The following is an 18,374-nucleotide window of genomic DNA, read 5'->3' as shown; positions in this document are numbered from 1 at the left end:
CCATTTGCATTGTATTAGATAGTTTGAGTATTTTTAAGTCATTTAAAGTATATGGAAGGTGTGAATAGGTTGTATGCAAATATTGTGGTATTTTATGTAAATGACTAAGCATCCTTGAGTTTTGGCACGAGTGGTGGATCCTAGAATCTTGCAGATTCTTGGTTCTAATGCCACATGTCCAAAATAGTTCCATTTCATTATTTCCCAATATTTTTAACTGTTAGTGAAACATCTTACATTTTGATATTTCCTAATATCCTTGAACTTTGGTATGCCTTTCAAATTTGCAGTGCATCTCAATTTTTGGGCTGGCCGAGTTTCAAACACCGCTCATCTTCTGTATTTGAAAGGACAGATCTAGACTTTGAGATGCAAGTCCTGAACAGGTGCTTCAGGTGGGACCAGCAGCCAAAGGCTTAGGAATATTGTCAGGAAACATCATTCTGTCTGGATGCTCATAGTTTGAAACACTTGCAGGGAAATAACAAATATAAAGACCTCATTGTAAGTAAAATGAGGGCTGGCCCCACCAGGATGGAGCTGATGAATTCTGGTAGCTCACTCCTCTTCCCTCCATAATTGGCCAGGCTGCCTTATTCACTTAATAGGAACTAGATTTGGGGAAGGGATGGTGCCAACACTTGATGTTCAGGTCCATGTTGGTCTCCACCTTCTCATGTCCCTGAACCACCACCTCCCAAATCTGTATCTATGCCCTTGGCCCAGCTCTGTGCATGGCAACCCCAGGCGTGCTGACACTAAGAACTCGTCGTCCATTTGCCTTTTCTACAACTGTCTATATCTAGAATGTGTTCAAACCCCACTCTCAAAGCAGTGTCTCAGATCTAACCAACTCAGTCCACTATCTCTCATCCTATCTCTGTGGCAAGCCGCTATCACCCCAGCCTGCATGAAGACACAAGCTCCAAAGCCTTGCTCTTTTCTCCTCCTCCTCCTCCTCCTCCTCCTCCTTCCTCTTCTTCTCCTCCTCCTCCTCCTTCTTCTTCATCAGCATCATCATCTCCTTCTTTTATAATTAATTAAATTGTTTTCATTTATTTTACATCCCGACCTCAGTTCCCCCACCCCCATTTCCCATTCCTTCACCCCCACCCCCCACCCCACCCACCGCTTCCCCTCTGCCCCTCTCTACCATCCACTCCTGTTTCTGTTCAGAAAGGGGCGGGCCTTCCGTGGGTATCAACAAAGCATGGTATATCAAGTTGAGGTGGGACTAAGCTCTTTTCTTGCTTTTTCTGTTGCCTCCCACAACCTCTTCTCCAGATAAGAACCAGGACAACCCTGTTCTAACACGCCAAGGCTCATCAACAACAGTACCAACTTCTTGTTTAATAACCTCGAGATGATATAAAATAAAAATCACTTAGGAGTCAATCTAAGCAAAATACATGCTGCTTTTAAGAGATAAAGTATCAAATTTTGTTGGACTATTTTTAAAGACCTACTTAAATAGGGAGACAAACCATGTTCATGAACTGGATAAGTTATCTTCATGAAGACGACAATTCTCCCTGAATTCTGTTTCAAACATGAGCACTGCTTTTCTGCTGAGCTCAATAAGTTAATTCTAAAATTTACATGAAAGAGTAAAGTATTGAAAAAGAAAGAATAAAAATAGCAAGATTCTTTCCAGATATGAAGACTTACAATAAGCCTTCGTAAACATTGTTGGTTAGTATTGGAAATGATAGACAAATTGACAAAACAGCCATAAATAGAGCCGTGTATAAATGGTGACCTGACTTACTTCAGGGACGCTGCATAATGGTGGCCTTTATAATAAACGCAACTAAAACCGTTGGCTAGCCACATGGGAAACCAATGATTGTTTATAAATGACCTGAAAGGAGCAGTGGGAGAATCTGGGGAAAGGAAGAGGAATAGTGAGAAAATGGGAAGATCTCAGGAAGTGGATGTAGGGAAAGTTCATGATAGACTTGAACGAAAGCATTCTTAACAGTTATGCCACAAAAAGAAGCAAAAGACACAATGCTGTAACACTGAGTAGATGCTCATCTAGAATTTTAGATAAAGATAAAAGCCGCTAAACTACTGCCATTTTCTTAAACCAGTATGATTTCCAACTGTATTCTAAATACTTAGAGCTACACCCACAAAGAAGTGCGGATCTTACCCCTCATCAAAGGAGTTTTTTTGCAGCAGAGACCATTACAGAAACCCACCACTGGTCAAAATGCAGAGACTAAGGGACTGTGGCATGCTCCACACCAACTAATACATCAACAATGCAGCCCTACACTGAAGACTCAGGGAGAATCATGCAAGAGGGGGTGGGAAAACTGTAAGAGCCAGAGGCCCAGGAGGCCTGTGCTGAATAGTGTCCCCTGGGCATGGCAGGGAAAACACACACATGAGTCTCAACAATACAGTAGCCTGAACACGTCCAGCATAACAGAAACACCAGTTGACATGCCAACATAGACAGGGAAACTTCCACATGGTTCTAACCCTACAAGAAGAGCTACAGTGGTCAATGGCTCTGAGAGAGAGAACAGCTTCCTCCAAGGATGAGCTCACTCACAGGATGTCCAGTCCCAAATGGTCAGCCCTGGACACATGCACATATGAGCAACATTAAATGGACTAAGCAGGTTTTATATATATATATATGTGTGTGTGTGTGTGTGTGTGTGTGTGTGTGTGTGCATATTTATACGTATACACACAGATATATATGCATATATAATGTAGCAATAATAAAGAAGAGGCCATAGATTTGGGAAAGGGGGACACAAAAGGAGTTTGATGGGAAGGTGGGAGTGATATAAATATGGTACTCACCTCAAAAAATAAAGTTGAATAACAAGAATAACCAAAAAAACATATTTTAATGGCTACTTGACACTGAATAGGAGAAAATTAATTTCCAGATGGGCAAAGGACTGAAAAACAAAAAGCTGAAGTTCATTTACAAAATATTGTTGTTATCAAATGTTGGTGAAAATGTGGAACAGAAGCAGCTGTGCTATACTGCTGAGGGTAAGATAAAATGATCCACACCGTAGATCCTCCGGTTCCACACCTTCAGATTCAGCCATACATGGGGGGAAGGGTACATGTAGGTGACAGGTAAATACTGTACCAGTTTGTAGAATGGCCCTGAACACCTACAGATCTAAGTGTGAAGAATGCCTTGGAAACAATCTTCAGAGTACACACTAAAGCTGAAGATAAGTTTATCTATGACCCATTCCATTTCTAGAATATACAATTTAGAGCAATTCTTACATATACCCTAGCATAATGTATACAAATAACCACAGCAGCACTGCTTGTAATAGTAAAAAAAGAAAAGAAAGGAGAAAGAAAGAACTAGAAATATTCCATGTGTCCATGAGCAGAATCTCAGAGTACTATGTTCATATGATAGAATGCTACACAAAATTAGATATTAGCAAATTAAAGGGAATTGCAGAAATACAAACAAGTTTCAAACACAGCTTTGAGACAAGTAAGTCTTCAATAATATTTAATTCAGGCTGGAGAGATGGCTCAGAGGATGAAAACACCTGCTGTGTAAACATGTTGGCCTAAGTTTGGTTTCCTAGCTCCCACATACAGGCTAGTACAGCAACACAGATCTGTACCCCTGGATCCGGGAGGCAGAGATAGGCAGATCTCCTGGGCTTGCTGGTCAACCAGTCTATCCAAAAGGGCATCTCTAGGTTCAGAGACCTTGTCTCAAAGATTAAAATGCAGAGCAATATAGAAAGACATGTGATATCAAAGTCTACCCACCATATGTGCATGCACAGAGAAGTGTACCTGCACACATGTGCACACACATAAGATATACTTCAGGCTAGTGAAGTTCATACTGTCTTGGTTACTTTTCTTTTGCTGTGATAAAACACCATGACCAAGACAACTTTAAGAAGAAAGCCGCTGATCTGGAGCTTACAGTTCCGGAGGGTTAGAGTCCATGATGTCAGAGCAAGGGAACGGTGGCAGGAACAGCTGAGAGCTTAAGATGCATCTTAGGATACAACCAGGAGGCAGAGAGAGAGGCGCACACACTAGAAACAGAGTGAGACTTCTGAAATCTCAAAGCCCACCCCTAGTAACTCCCCTCCTCCAACAATGTCATGCCTCCTAGCCCTTCCCAAACAATTCCACCAACTGGGACCAAGTATTAAAATACATGAGCCTGTAACGGCGTTCCGCATTCACACACCACACATTATTAAACAATTCAGAGACTGGGGGAAACCGAAATAAAAGCAAGGGAACAGTAACCGCAAACCTGGGACAACAGCTGCCTCTGAAGAAAAGAAGGATGACTGTGCAAAGGCCCTCAAAGAAATGATGACCTTTAATAACAACACTCAGGGGCCAGCACAGGGGATCTGGTTGTTCTTAACCCTCTGCCCCCAGTACTTGTCTGAGTTCTTCTCCATCTACTCAATGCCGAAAATGTTCAACATTGGGGTGGGGAATGGCTCAGCTGTAAGGAGCACTGGCTGCTCTTCTAAAGGTCTAGGATTCAGTCCATAGCACTCATACGGTAGCGCACAACCATCTGTAAGTCCCAGGGTGTCTAGTGTCCTCTTCTGACCTCTGTGGGTACTGCATACACATGGTGCACAGAAATGCATTCAATCTAAACAAAATAATATTTTTTTAAAAAGGAAATAAAGGAAGAAAGAGAAGGAAGGAAGGAAGGAAGGAAGGAAGGAAGGAAGGAAGGAAGGAAGGAAAGAAGGAAAGAAGGAAAGAAGGAAAGAAGGAAAGAAGGAAAGAAGGAAAGAAAGAAAAGAAAATTCTTCCAGGCTTATAGGACTTCATACCAGATGCCCAGGAAGGACAGACAGAAAGATGTCCCCACACCTGAGCCCACACCCACCTCTCTGGTTAGTCCCCAGCATGCCCCTGACCCCAAGCTACCACACTGGACTCCAGGCCTCCTTCCTGAAGGCTTTCAAGAGCAATTCTCAGAAACCACAGTGCAGCAGCCCTGGGCTCCTTCAGTCTCCTCTCAGCAGACATGAGCCTCCTTGCCCTTCCTGCACACTGACCTCCACCCTACTTCATGTCACTGCACAGGGAACCACAGGCCTTCGTACGCTGATTGTCCCTTACCAGTTTTGACTGTTCATTGAATGATTAAATGGATGGAAATGCAGACAATTATACCAAAAGTTAAATATTCCCTGGGAGGTGGTGCACAGTGCCCTAGGTATCACTTTGGAGAGACTGGGACAAGGGATGGGCGCCCAGTTCTAGAAGGCTGGATTTTGAAGGAGAAGAGACCCACCCCTCACCATCCAGCTGTTCCTATTTGTGCAGAAACGTTGGCATTCAAAGGTGGGGTGTGACAACTCAGGTGAAGGAATGAGGGCCTAAAGGGACTTCTGCTTGCCAGATCCTGGAGCAGGCAAGGGTGGGGCCAGCTAAGGGCAGGACCAGGTCTGCCCAGCTGTGCTGAAGGCCAGCGCGAGTGGCCCACCCTTCAGAAGCTACGCAGGGCCAAAGGGGGCGAGAGTGGCGGTCTGTGCCCCCTCTCTGTGCCTTGACAGCTGGCACAGGCCAGACCTAGCTCCCCAGCTGTGGCAGGCGCCCACTCCCCAGCAGAGCCCAACAAAGGGACTTAGCCTGTGGCCAGGGGGCAAGGAATGAGTGATGCCTGGTCAGCTCGGCAAACCCCCAAGTGACAAAACCCAGGCACTAAGTGGCGCTGACCACGACTGACCTCTAACTTCCTCACCTCTGACTTCCTGCCACTCGGCTTTCCTTCTCCCGGCCACCCCAGACTCAGACTAGGTACCGATGGTCACACATGTGATCTACAGTTAGCTTTGCAGGAGGCAGTGGGGTATCCCACCACAACCAACACCCCCCACAAGGCTGACCTGTCCTGTCCAAGAGCAGGAAGACGTACCTGGAGGGGTAGCATTCAGAGTCTGCTGGTGTCACATGGTGTGGCTACTTCCATCCCCAGCCTCCAACGGCTCAGCTCAGGGGAAGAGAAGACCTGACCTCACATGGCAGCCATCAACAGTGTTTCATTATGAATCACTGGGACTGGGTTTCTCTTCATTTCCTGGAGAAAGCAGAAGTGGGAAGTCTGCAGATGCCTGCCCTGCTGCTCCCAGCCAATGACAGAGCGGCTTCGCTGATGACTGGCAGGGCAAGTTGGGTTTCACAAAAAAGGTCCTGTGGGACTGTGTGCTCGGTGGCCAAGCAGAGCCAGGTGGGACCAAGGAACGTAAGGGAAAGTGGAGCTGACTGCCCACATCCGAACTCTGTCCCTGCTGCTCACCAGGTCTGCGTCCAGCAGGCTCAGGTCCATATGCCCCCCACACACACTCCTAACCCTCACCTCCCTGAGGCTCAATTTCAAATCCCTAGGAACTGAAGCTGAATGGTTTCCCTTCTCCAAATGGTTACGGTATGGGAGCAGACGTGTGGAATACCAATATGGAAGAATGACTTTCTAAGACCCCAGCAGAGCTCTCGGAGTCTCCACTGGATGGGGGAGACTGGGTTGGAGCAGAGACTTGGGGAAAGTCAAAAATACCGCTGTAGTTAAGCCAAGCACTCAGGGGAGTAAGAGAGGCAAAACCAAGGGCTAATGGCGGCAGGAGTGTGAGGTTCAGAAACACACACAGGAGCAAGCGGATGTTGTCCTGATGGTGTGTCTTCCTTGTCAGCTGATGCTCTGCCCAGGTGACCTACACGACGATGTGGGACAGAGGGGGGAGGGCAAGGCTAAGCGGTGTCTCTAATTTTGATGTTGCTGCTTCCTGTGTTGAGAATACACCAAGCTCCGATAACTCCACCTTCTCCTGTGGGGAAACTGATTGTGTAGTGCTTCACAACCGTGCTCAGCTGCACAACTCAGGCCCAGTGCGGAAGGCACCCACTAGAGAGCAGAGTGACCCCTTCCAGAGGGAGGAAAAAAACACTTGGGCTCTTCATGGTCAAGGTCCTCAAAGTCAAAAATAATGCTACCCAAAGAGCAATGAGTGAGAAAGGCGTCACTACAGGGAACGACTGATGCATCTCAAGCTGATGTTATATCAGGAACAAGAGAAGTCAGAAGACAGTGGAGGCTGGAGTGCCCCTCCCCGTGATGGACTGTTGACGGCGTGATCTTGTGCACGTCTTCTGCGGGCAGCTCCAGCTGCGGTGAGCTAATGAGTACAGAGGTCCTGTCATGGCCAAAGACACTGTTTGACCCCGGTCCTCCATGACCTCGGACTCTTACAATCTTTCTTCCTCCTCCTCCACGGTGTCCCCTGAGCTATTGCCAGTCAAAAGTGGCTGCTACAGGAAGTGAGGATCAATTTCCTGTGGAGAGAAGGTCCCTGGTGGGTTGGCCATATTCTGGTGGATGACGCCACAGCTGTGAGCCTATGGCCAGTGCTTGTCAGTCACAGTTACTAAAAATAAGAAAAAAGAAAGAAAAAAAGAAAGAAAGAAAGAAGGAAGGAAGGAAGGAAGGAAGGAAGGAAGGAAGGAAGGAAGGAAGGAAGGAAAGAAAGAAAGAAAGAAAGAAAGAAAGAAAGAAAGAAAGAAAGAAGGGGGGATGACTTGAGGGTGGGAAGAAAACATGGACGCCAGGAGAAGCTGGAGGGGGATGGAGAAGATGGAGATGCATTGAATGCATAAATGAAATCCTGAAAAATAAATGTTAACTCTGCACATTATGTAATAATGTAAGGAATAGGAACTAAGATTAAAAACTGCTACTGTTCTAACAGCTGCCAAGTGTGTGAGTTCGGCATCGCGGTGTTTTCTCCTGTGTTTTTGTCTCATTACTTTCACTAAAGCTTTGGAGTCAGGGTCTGTATTCTGCTCTGGAACCTGCGTTTGTTGGTGTTGTTTCACAGGAAGGGGCCACAAAAGCCTCAAGTTTTCTCTCTCCAGAGGCTCCCTGCCCTCTCTAAACACCTCTGTGCCTGGCACTATGCAGTGTTAGCATCCCATCTGTCTTTGTAGTTCACGGACATCACTCACACCCCCTGGATCTGAAGCACCACGCACAGCCACACACGTGCCCTGGCAGAACAGTTTTTCTTTTGGGGAAGTGGGAAGAGACAGCTGAAGCTCCGTTTTCACTCTTGGAGGCCTTTATAATGCCTCACTGCTCGTGTGTGGCACTGCTAGAAACGGGGTGTGTGTGGCTTAGGTTTTTGTCAATTTGACATAAGCCAGAGTCATCTGAGAAGAGGGAATCTCAATTGAGAAAATGTCCCCCATCCGATTGGCCCTGGGGACACGGCTATGGGGAGTTTTCTTGATTGCTGATTGATGGGTAAGGGCCCAGCTCACTGTGGGTGATGTCATCCCCTGGCAATTAGGTATATAAAAAAGCAGGTGAGCAAGCCAGGAAACCTCATTCCTCCATGGTCTCTGCTTCAGTTTCTGCGTCCAGATTCCTGCCTTGAATTCCTGCCTTGGCTGCCCCAAGGATGAGCTGTAACCTGTAAGCTAAATAAACCATTTCTTCCCCAAGTCGCTTTTGGTGATGGTATTTTATTACCACAATCAAAACCCAACTAGGTCAGGATCCTACCAGAAGAATATCAGGAAACCAAGAGTGACCACAGGGTGAATGGCACATGGTGGGGCATATGGGCAACTAAGTCTCTTTCAACAGCGGGTATCAATTAAGGCACCTTTGTCAGAAAGCAACCGACTTATGTGGCTTTATTCTGAGCTCTATCCTTTTCCACTGGTAGATGTGTTGGTATCCAAGTGAGTGCCATGATGTTTGCTTACTATGACTGTGGTGGTAATCTAATTGTACTGAAATGTGATTTTGATTGTATGTTAATAAATAAAGTTGCCCGGGGGTCAGAGCTATTAGAGCCATAGCAAGAGTGTGTGGGTGGTGGCACACGCCTTTAATCCCAGAAAGCCAGCCTTTAATCCCAGGGAGTGGTGATATAAAGCAAAAGGATATATAGGGCGTGAGACCCAGAAACTAGAAGCATTTGGCTGGTTAAGCTTTCAGGCTTTGGAGCAACACAGTTCAGCTGAGAGCTATTGGGATGAGGACACAGAAGCTTCCAGTCTGAGGAAACAGGACCAGCTGAGGAACTGGTGAGGTGAGATAGCTGTGGCTTGTTCTGTCTCTTTAAATAGACGAACAGGACAGGAAATAGGGCTCTCATTCAGGAGGCTGGGACACCGCAGGCGGAAGGGTGAGATTTTGGCTCTGAGCTCTGACCTCTCGGCTTTCTCTTTTCCATTGTTTCTGTGTTTCTTATTTAATAAGAAGGTTGGTTACATCAATATATGACTTTGAAATTTGGCATCATAGGACATATATATATATTTGCTGAAAAGCCAAGTCTTCTTTGGGTCCATTTTAAGATTTGTATGTTTCGTGAATAATCACGTTGGAATCTTGACAGTGTTTAGATTGGGCTTAGACATAAACTATAAAACTAAAGCCATGATGCTCCTAGAAGGGAACAAGTATCTGTGCAACTGAGAGCAAAGACTTCCTAGAGCGGACATGGAAAGCAAGAACCAGGAGAGAGAGAGACTGGAGCATCTGGCTGCATCCAAATCCGTTTTCTTCTGACTAAAAGAAAACATGATTAAGGAAGCACATGTTATCTGATCAAGGACGTACCAGAACACATCCAGATCTCCAATGTGTGTGTGTGTGGGGGGGGGGTAGTCCAGAGGCAGAGAGCTGACCTAGCATGCGCAGAGCTCTGGATTCCAACCTCATCAAGGAGGAGGAAGGGGGAGAGGAGCAGGAGAATGAAGAGGAGGAAGAGGAAAAGGAAGAGGAGAAAAAGGAAAAGAGGAAGAAGAAGAAGAGGAGGAAAAAGAGAAGGAGAAAGAAGAGCTTGTCACCCAATAAATGGATAATCAAAAGATGGCTCTGTGGGAAGAAGTGTTTGCAGAAAAACCTGACATCCTGAGTTCGATCCCCAGAACCCACAGTGGAAGGAGAGAACTGACTCCCAGAAGCTGTCTTCTGACCATCACTTGTATACCTACACACACACACACACACACACACACAAACACACACACACAAACACACTTTGTGACACAGACAATTCGTCAAAAAATAGGCAAAAATTTCAGATATATATTTTACCTCGGATTCACAAAAGACCAGAAAGTACACAGAAAAGTGTTCAACACTGTTAATCAGCAGAGAAGTATAAACGAAAACAACATTGAGGTGTATGGGCCTCTCCTGCTCTCCTACATTGCTGGTAATGTGTGGACACCATAGCTTGTGTAAATGCACCAGCAGCTACTAATAAGGTAAACATACGGTGGATATAATCATATTCCATTGTATGCATACATGACGTTCTCAAAGAATAAAAATATATAATTTTTAAAAGTCAAATATACAAGACCCAGGAACTCCATTCTCAAGAAGGTAATGCATGAACATTCATAGTAGCTTTATCATTTTTGCTAAAAAAACAGAAGCAACCCAAATGTCCATGGTAATGGATTATGGTAAATTCATTCAATATCTCAGCTCAGCAATAAAAAGACTGAAATGATTGATCCACTCTGCAAAATGAATCACACAGATATTGTAATTAAATTAATTTTTTAATGTACAAAAAGCTCATTTCAAACAAAATTTTCAAATAAGTAAAACTGTGGTGGCCCTGTTTTTTAAATGTTTTTAATAATTTTTTTTTATTTTATGTGCATTGGTGTTTTGCCTGCATGTATGTCTGTGTGAGGGTGTCAGATCTTGGAGTTACAGACGATTATGACTGCCATGTGGGTGCTGGGAACTGAACCCAGTCCTCTAGAAGAGCAGTTAGCATTCTTAACTGCTGGGCCATCTCTCCAGCCCCAGTGGCCCTGGTTTTTATGAAACTTTCTAAAGTAATGAGATGATTTCTATCTCTTAGCTTCATAGAAGTTTGAACTATACACATGAAGCAACTTGTCAAGATCATAGAAGCAAGACGTGTGTGTGTCAGTGTTTGTAACATTTTGTATTTAAAAGCTATAGAATGAGGCTGGGGAGACGCTCAGTGGGTAAGAGTGCTTGTGCAAGCATGAGGACCTGGGTTCGAATCCCCAGTCTCACTCTACAGCTTCCTCTTCCCAGGGAAGAGAGGGATATTGATGCGTTTATATGGCTGCCAAGCACCTGCAGCTGGGCCCCGGCTAAGTCTTGCACCAAGATGGCCTCAGGATGCCTGACATGGCCACAGCAAGATTGCTATGACATTCTAGGGGTGGCCCTTTTCAAACGCCAGCTGCTGCCTCTTCCCAGAGTCATGGGAAGCATTCATTCGGTACAGTTGAGTCCCCCTTAGACAGAGCCACCCCCACAGGGAGCAGGGAGAGTGCTGGAAGGTGACTGGAGGGTCCCCAGAGAGCCAGTCGGCAGGAAGGAAGAGAAGACTCAAAGGAAGGATGCAAGTACGGGGTGCAGTTGTGCTCATTACCCAGAATGCAGAGCAGGCAAAATGGCACCAGGCACCTAATGTGTCCTGGTAACAACCAAACAAATATGAAAATACAGCCACGTGGGAATTGTTTCAGGATCAGTGTCTCCTCCATCCTAGGAGGGATGGTGCAGAACAGACTGCCAGGAGACAAGGCTTGTCTTGGTTGTGAAGCCTAAGGAAAGATCTAGATAAACCCTTGTCTGATATTGGGGGCTGGGTCTTAGGGTCTTTTCCAATACTCCTCTCTGGGCACGTTTTTTGTTGTTGTTGTTGTTGTTTTGTTTGTTTTTTTTTTTGTTTTTGTACTTTTAAGGAAAGCCAAGAGGAAGTTCTGTGTTGTTGATCTTTCTGCCTCATTGTACAGATTTTCCAGGAGTTATCCCCAGCCAAACTCCTGGCCCAGGTTTCCAAAACCATGGCAGAGCACAGCCCGGACTGGCAGCAGCAGAAGTAACTAATCTACTCCCCCAACTTCCTTTGGATATGCAAATACCTGATCTAATCAAAATATTGTGGTGATATTGTGTTCCCGATATATTATGCACCCTAATAAACTTATCTGGGGTCAGAGAACAGAACAGCCACTAGATAGACATAGAGGCCAGAAAATGGTGGCACACACGCCTTTAATCCCAGCATTTCAGAGGCAGAGATCCATCTAGATCTCTGTGAATTCAAAGCCACACTGGAAACAGCCAGGCATGGTGACACATGCCTTTAATCCCAGGAAGTAATGGCAGGAAACAGAAAAGTATATAAGGCGTGAGGACCAGGAACTAGAGTCTGGTTAAGCTTTTAGGTTTTAAGCAGCACAGTTCAGCTGAGATCCATTTGGATGAGGACTCAGAGGCTTCCAGTCTGAGGAAACAGGATCAGCTGAGAAATTCAAGAAGTGAGGTGGCTGTGGCTTGTTCTGCTTCTCTGATCTTCCAGCATTCACCCCAATACCTGGCTCCAGGTTTGTTTTTATTGATAAGACCCTTTAAGATTCAGGCTAGGCAGGGCGGTGGTGGCGCACGCCTTTAATCCCAGCACTCGGGAGGCAGAGCCAGGGATCTCTGTGAGTTCGAGGCCAGCCTGGGCACCAAGTGAGTTCCAGGAAAAGGCACAAAGCTGCACAGAGAAACCCTGTCTCAAAAGGAGGAGGAGGAGGAGGAGGAGGAGGAGGAGGAGGAGGAGGAGGAGGAGGAGGAGGAGGAGGAGGAGAAGAAGAAGAAGAAGAAGAAGAAGAAGAAGAAGAAGAAGAAGAAGAAGAAGAAGAAGAAGAAGAAGAAGAAGAAGATTCATGCTACAAAAGGTGGCCTTGAAATCTGGCTAGGGATGGAGGTGGTGAGCTGTGTAGTTCGGCTCTGCCCTGTGAGCAGTCCCCTGAGGCCAGGGACCGCCAGCTGCAGTACACAGAGCAGAACACCCAGCTGCAAGCTCCAAGAAACCTGGGGGAGGGAGAGTGTGAGCAGCCAGACTCATGATTTCTCATCTGGGATCCCATAGGGCCAGAGGCCAAACTCCTCCTCGCAGACCCTGTGAAACATCATCACTGAGTGCCCCAGAGACCCTACCTTACAGCAGGTCACTGACAGACAGCTGAAAGAGACGAAAACAATCAGATAGTTCGAGTAACTTGCTTTGGAGAAAGGTGGAGGGAACCAATGGCCACATTCGGTGGCTCTGGGAGGTAGGAGTTAACAGGGACAGAGCTAACCCTGTGCGTCAGCAACCCTCCTGAGAGCAGTGTGTGTGTTGTGGGTGTTGGAGCAGAAAGAGCAAGTTCGCTTCCGTTCCTGGATGCGCGCTTGGTCAAGGTCGGCTGCCTCTCTGAGACGGACTTTCCCTCCAGACTGTGTGAAGATAATGACATGGGCAAAGGGAGGGGCTTTCCTATCCCCCGCCCCAGGGACAACCTCTGCTGCAGGGACAGAACTCACACCTGGGGCACAACCCTCTGTCCGGGGGCATTTGCTCAGAAGGGAAGCTGCAGGACTGTAGGTAGGGCCGGCTCCCGGGCCTGTCTCTCGTGCCGACAGCATGGCTCCCCAGCATGCCTACCCCCAAAGAGCTTGCCCCAAGCTCAGCACCATCAGCTCCTTCCAGATGTCCCTCGCCATGCTGAAGAGGGTAGTAGGAGGCCTATTGCAGGAGGGAGAGAAGTGACCCGCACCCCAGCTTGCAGGGTAGGGGTGCATACTCTCACCGAGGCCTGCACACTTACCCGTACTGCGGCTGTTTCCTCGTCTGAAAGAGAAACCCATCACCAGTCCGTAAAAACTTTGTTTCTGTGAAACCAAATATCATAAACTAGCAGCTGTCCTGGCCACTTGTCCCAAGGGACCTACTTATGGGCGCATCAGAGACGTTCTGTAGAGTGCATTTCCGGAGGCTTCAAGGGCCCAGCAAGGGGGAAACACCTCCTTGTTCCAGGCCCTCCCTCTGAGTATCGGGAAAAGAAATGGGGCTGTGCTGGCTGCAGGCCCCTCACCTCCTGAAGGGGATCATGAGACAAGACCATGTGTCCCCTGTTGGCTGTGTTTCGTTTTGCATTATGATTATTAGTATGTATTAACTGTACGTATCAACGGGCTAACCTGGTGGCGATTCCATGAACATGGAAGTCCTTCTTTGGATGGTCTCCACCTTGCCCACAGTGCACCCTCATCCTCCTCTCCCTCTCTAGACCACCCCCATCCCCTTACTCTCCCCTGATGGTCCTCTGCTCTGTTCAGGTCATCTAATTTTCCTTTCTATGGGTGTAGCTTTCGCAGATGAGAGGAAGCATGGGAGACCCGTCTGTGTGTATGTGGCTTGCCTCGCTCAGCATGATGTCATCTACTTCCATGGGCTTTTTACTTGGAGGAGTGTGGGCTGGAGACACAATATGCTGGCCAGCACTAGTTTACCTCTTTCAGCCCTTCATGGCAGAGAAGGGTAGCTGCCCGTTTAAGCCACTGAAGTGCAAGATTCTAAGCATCTATTTCACACATCTAAATCTAGAGTAGCAGAGATTAAAAAATAAGAGCATACCATATGGCCAAGGACAGTGTTCAGCACGCTCGGTGTGTCTGTGATGCTGAAGGGCACCTGGTGTAACCAATCCCAATCCCTCCTGGCTGGCAGGGGTAGGTGGAGGGCCAAGGGACAGATTAATTATTACCCCAGGCCACTCAGAACAGTGGTGTGTATGGTCAAAAGCAAAAGGGCCTGTGGGTGGAATTAGTGCAAAGTGGACAGCATCCAGGCTGAAGGAAGTAAAAGTTGTTTTTTTAAACAGTGGGGCTTGGTGTGGTTTATTTAGGAAATTATTCCTACATGTGGCAAACAAAATTCCATTTGTAAGAACCTGGGAAGTGACTTTGCCTTTTCCAGTGGCCATCTTCCACTTGGAAGTGATGGTCACCAGTCATGAGTGACTTCAGAGCATGTGCTGGGTCCTGGGAGTCCTGGAACTAATTCTCCTTGAGGGTTTATTCACTTTAAGCAGTACCTTCCAATAGAAACACTGAGGAAACTGGCCCGGAGTGCAGCTTCATGAGAGCATACTTCCTTCATCTGTGCAAGGCCTTAGGTTAGATCTTCAGCCGTGGGAAGAAGGAGGGGGAAGAGAGGGGAACAGAGCAGAAAGGAGTGGAACAGAGGGGGAAAGAGGGGAGAGGAAGGAAAAGTGAACATGGAAATTATCAGGTTTACAGTCTTTTTTCCTCCCCTGGCCCCTGTGTGTTTTGTAATATTTTATTTCACTTTTCTAACAGCTGACTTTCGAAGTTATATTTTGTATGTCTTTCCAGTAATTTTCTCTGTGAATTGAAGTAATTGTATCCATTCTCATAGATACCCAGTTAAGACAACATTTGCTCTATGAAGAGCAAGGACTTCAGCATGGCTACTCCCCCTCCTCTCTTCTCCCTCTTGTCTTATTTTGTTGACTGTGTTTATATCACCATGGTAAAACTATTTATGTTAACTACTTGCTCGGACTATAGGTCTTTTTATGGGAATGAGTGTTTTGTCAGCATGTATGTATGTATGTGCGCCAGGTGTGTGCAGTGCTTCCAGAGGCCAGAAGAGGGCACCATATACCCTGGAAGTGGAGTTACAAACAGTTGGGAGCTGCCATGTGGATGCTGGGTTCTCTGGAAGAACAACAAGTGCTCCGAACTGCTGAGTCAGCTCGCCAGCCCATATCCATGGAATTTAATTCTGTATAATTATAATTGGTCCAATTCCTGTGCCATTAATACTTTCAATTATGGAAACTTATAACTAAATAATGTAGATTAAAACAAAGGTGGTGCATACTAATTTTTTATTGTATGTTACTGTGACCTAAATTGGTTAGGTCCAGCCCTGGGTACAAGTCACGGAGGTGTTGCTGTACGTCTTCCCAGCTCTGCATGTGGTGATGCCAGTTGGTAGCTTAAAACTGGCCACGCTGGGAGAATTTACACCATAGGAATTGGGAAATGCTACAAAAAGGGGGCTTGGTTTATTGTTTTGGTCACTAGACTTAAAAAAAAATGGATAAAGAAATGTTTTCTGTTCTTACTCTTTTCATTTTTATCACTTCTTTGAGAAGTTTGTACAATGTTTTTTGAGCATATTCTCCCCTCCCCCCACTCCTCCCAGATTCATTCCCCCTAACTCACAAAACTGTGTCAAATCTGTGCTGCCCACCCACATACTCCTGGACGTGTCATCTCTGTGGAAGGGTGGTCAACCCACCATAGGTCTCACCCTTAAGAAGACAAACAAACAAACCAAGCCCGACCCCCCTCTCCCAGCAGCTACCACTCAGCGACAGCTCCTGGACTGTTGGTGGAATTTGGTGCCCACCTTCCCCATCCATGTCTGGCTTGAGCTTCCCCAAATTCTGTATGAAAATGCTGCTCAATTCACATGTGCAGATGTCCTGCTGTGTCCAAAAAACAAACACCCCTGCCCCTTAAAATCATCCCACCCTCCTTCACAATCATCCCCGAGCCTTGGGGAAGGAGGGAGGTAGGAAATAATGCTAATAAAATAGATGCAACCTTAATCTCAATACCAACCATAGAAGACCTGGAGGTCTGTATAGACAGGCAGTGACGAGGAGGTCATGTGGTTGGGTTTATAACCAATGAGAAGGCAGAACAGAAAGTCAATAAAAAGACAGACACACAGGAAGTAGGCCTCTTTTCTGAGGGGAAGGACGGCAGCAGCAGCGAAGGGTAAGAAAGGGTTTTTAGTATCAGCTCTTAGCTACTGCTCTGACCTCTTGGGCTTTTAACTCTGAAAAAAAAATTAGATTAATTGTTCTGTATTGATAACCTCTATAATGTGAAAAGCCAGGAAAATTGAGGGAATATTCTCCAGTGTTTGGAAACTGTTATCCGAGTCAGCATAGTGACTTGTACCATGGACAAATGAGTGACATCCGACCCACGGAGAGGTGGAGGTGAAAGTGGCCTCCATTTAATAACCATAATGTAAAGGAGAATGCCAAGTCTTTGCCAATAGACTGTGGATCTATTGTCTATAAATATACGGGGTAAGCAGTGTGGATGGGGACGCAACCCTACCTGTCAAATCATGGTTAAATTGAGACCATAGTTTAACCTAGACACAAGAGTTTGGCGAAGAATAAATGAAAGCTTTAAGAATCAACCAGCTGTGCAGAATTTATAATGAAGGGTACTACACACTTCGTTGTTTGTGGAGAATAGCTGTGTATCCTTTATATCAGTACATTTATTTTGATTTTTTTTTTATTTATTCCTTTTCTACCAGGGAATGAACCCAGCGCCTTGTGTGTGCTGGATGATCACTGTACACCCAGCCACATTCCCAGATATGTTAGTAAGTTTATGATAAACTCAGTTGTTTTAGATACACAGACAGACAAACTGATTTGTCCCTCAGCTTCCCTGGTGATTAGATCTGGAAGCTCTAGTAGTCATCCAGACCTTCAGATGTCCCAGTCCCTTCTATAAAATGATTTGCATAGAACTGCACTCAGCCTCAAATACTCTAAATCCCCTTCAGATGACTTTCATAACTAATTCAATGTAATCCTCATGAATGCCAAGAAAACTGTGCATTTGTGCTCAGTACAGGCACACGTGTCTCTGGGTACTTTTTAATCTGAAGATGTCGAATAAAGGGTATGAACCTGCAAATACAGGTGGCTAGCTGTGTGGTCTGATACCACCAAAAAACTTGAGCCCTGACCAAATACCACTTTCTCAGGGACTTATCTGACCTTCCCTTTATATCACCTAAGAAAGCAGAAGGAAACAAATAGAAATGCCCTTCCTCTTTTTCCCCAGAGCCAATGTAGTCCAAAGGCTACAGGACTGTTCCAGAGGACTGGAGAAGCAGAGGCTGGGAGGCTGGGGCGAGCTCTCCTACTAGGGCCTTCTACCCTCAGAGGACTGGCTACGTGTGGTTCTCTCAGCCTCTTGAGATGCTTGTGGGATTAAAAGAGTATCATAGCTGTGAATGAGGATACACAGGCCCAGGGGAAGGCAGGCCAGTCATAATTCTTCTCACAAGAGGAGTCACTGCCCCCCTACCAGTCCCCCATAGAGCATGTGGCTCAGGTGGCTCATGACAATGTGGCCATTCATGGTAGGCCCCACCAAGAGATGCTGAGCAACGGCCGCCTGAATCCAGTTCTGAAGTGTGACCATGGGACAGAGAGGCAAAGTCACTTCTGCTTTCTGATCAGGGCCACTGAGGCGCCGGCCCAAGGAGCAAATTTGAGATGTCAGCACAGGTTCTCTTCAAGTTTTGAGGGAAAATGTGGGCGAGTTCATTATAACTGTCTTGGCTTTCTGCAAAGCGTCGTTCACCACTTCGAGAGAAGCTGTGGAGGATGAGAAACCTCATTATTCCCAAAGTGGCGATGTCACTGTTGGCTTAGACACTGATAGCCTTTTGCTTCTTGACATTGCTAAGAAA

At 46.2% G+C, this 18,374-nt stretch overlaps 1 protein-coding gene across 2 annotated transcripts in view; it reads right to left on the bottom strand.

Annotated features, from left to right (window-relative positions):
• The window catches only part of Wdfy4 (WDFY family member 4), a 249,093-nt gene extending 243,014 nt beyond the window's left edge, over positions 1-6,079 (bottom strand). For both annotated transcript variants that reach the window (XM_037208721.1, XM_037208722.1), the window contains exon 1: positions 5,921-6,079. The gene's annotated coding sequence lies outside the window, so the exon portion shown is untranslated. The remainder of the gene's footprint in view (positions 1-5,920) is intronic.
• Positions 6,080-18,374: the final 12,295 nt, after the last annotated feature.

This window comes from Peromyscus leucopus, chromosome 9, assembly GCF_004664715.2.
Source record: "Peromyscus leucopus breed LL Stock chromosome 9, UCI_PerLeu_2.1, whole genome shotgun sequence".
NCBI classification, from domain to species: Eukaryota; Metazoa; Chordata; class Mammalia; order Rodentia; family Cricetidae; genus Peromyscus; species Peromyscus leucopus.
This window is presented reverse-complemented; position numbering and strand designations above follow the sequence as displayed.